This window comes from Austrofundulus limnaeus, unplaced genomic scaffold (assembly GCF_001266775.1).
Source record: "Austrofundulus limnaeus strain Quisiro unplaced genomic scaffold, Austrofundulus_limnaeus-1.0 Scaffold138, whole genome shotgun sequence".
Classification (NCBI taxonomy): domain Eukaryota; kingdom Metazoa; phylum Chordata; class Actinopteri; order Cyprinodontiformes; family Rivulidae; genus Austrofundulus; species Austrofundulus limnaeus.
Window position 1 is genome coordinate 33483 of NW_013952540.1, and position 2041 is coordinate 35523.

The window sequence follows — 2041 nt, forward strand, 5'->3', positions numbered from 1 at the left end:
AAATTATATTACCGATGTTTCCAGTAAAATAAAACAGTGATTTATAAAAACACAATGAAAACATGATGATTTTCTGTGATTTTACACTATTCATTAATCTATTTTAGGCACAATAAAAGAATAGAAGTGATACTTTCTTTCTTTGTGACATGTCATTATTATGATTAACAGATGCATAAACATTCTTAGTTAAACAACCAATGAATCACGAACAGAACAGATTGTTTCTGTTTAATATCTGATTAGAGAGAACTGAAGTCCTCCATCACAGGTTGAAATGACCCATCATGGCCTAAAAGAGAGTTCAGTGTTCCTGCCTTCTCTCAGGCCTTTTGAGACCTGCTTTGAGGCAGTAACTCCTGTTTCTTCACTTGAGGTGACCCCTACATGGGTGATAAAATCTTTTCTTTTCTTAGGCGTAGATCTAAAAAGAGTTTTCAACAGGTGCGCATTCCTTTTAAGGCGAGCTGACATGTCGACTTACTTTGGAGCATAAATCGTGAGCAGCTGATCAGGGAATATTCCTGTTCACAGTCTGTATCGATCTGGGCAATGTGGGGTCATGTCCACTAATAAATACCCATACGCAACCTTTGTTGCGTCTTCATAACTCTCCAAGAAAAAACCTTTTTGTGATGGAAAAATCTGACGAGCCAAAATGCTCACTTGTAACTTGTCCCTTGGATTTTTAAACAGAACCAAGTAATTACAATTTAAACTTATTGTTCGGTTGTATTTACCTTGATGAAATATATTCTGCGTAAGCATCATAACGCTCATGTTTTTATGATGTCAATACTGGGTGAAAATTTTAACCACGTCTMCATGAGCAGACGCTTGACACATTACATCGTCCAGAATAACCAGATGACTCATATCAGGTGGAAACAAGTCTTCATCTTGGAAAGAATCAGGAAGTCCGTAAACAAATTTAATGTTTTTATTCACCTTCTTCAGTTCATCGTACATGGGTTGAAAAGACATATAAATCCACACGATATTCTGAGGAATACAATCCAACACGTTGTACATATTCTCTAAAATCTTCTTAACAAAAAAGATTTTCCACAGCCACTAGGGCCACTAATTAGCATAGAAAAAGGACATCTAATCCTAGGGTCAAACTCAACTTGCTCTAAAACAGTAAGACTTGACATTTCTTCTTTTTTTCTTCAAAAACCAAAAGGTAACGTTTTCCCGTCAGTAAAAAGTCTCCTTTTGTCATAGATGACTTGAATTTTTTTTCAAATGCCACATTTTTWAACAAGAACCCCTTTTTATTCCATCTGATGGTGTTTTGAGGTGTTGTAAGGATTGCATTTTTTGCCCTCACAGAAAAGAATTAATCATCTGATCAATGGTGTTAAAATTGACACGTTCACAGGATTGATAAGTYTGAGTGATGCCTTTGGCCTTAAGAATAACACGGTTCTCATTCCTGGTCTTATATGCCTACAATTTAGGACCTGAAGAAACAAAGTCCTGTATAAAATCACCGTTTAATTGRTCGGTCAAATCACCCAGAAAATTTCGCTCTTTTAGACGGGCCTCATCTTTTTTTATCACGTACATTATAGAATCTGTGTCCATGTAAATAACTTTTTCTTTCAGCTGCTGCAGGCATTCTAGTAATTTTAGTCTCGCAAATGATGTTGTAAATGCAGCTATAAAAATATTGTTTGTTCTGTTTGGTACAGAGACACAGCRTTTAAGATAAGTCCACTGAAGTAAAATGGTTTCAGCATTGATAAAGTGAAAGAATTGAACTTTATATTTTCCGGAAAATAGAAAGTTGAAAAACTCTTCAGGTTCTTTGATGAAACATGTTTGAGTTAGTTCATTTCTTTGTGCAAATTTTCCCCAGAAACTGTTTAAGCATAATTTAGCTACTTGTCTTTTTGCAGGGTTGACCTCTGTATTTTCAGGATCTAGTTTAATGCCCTGATTAATTTCATAATCACGGATGTACACTCACCGGCCACTTTATTGGGTACACCTGTCCAACTGCTCGTTAACACTTAATTTCTTATCAGCCAATCAC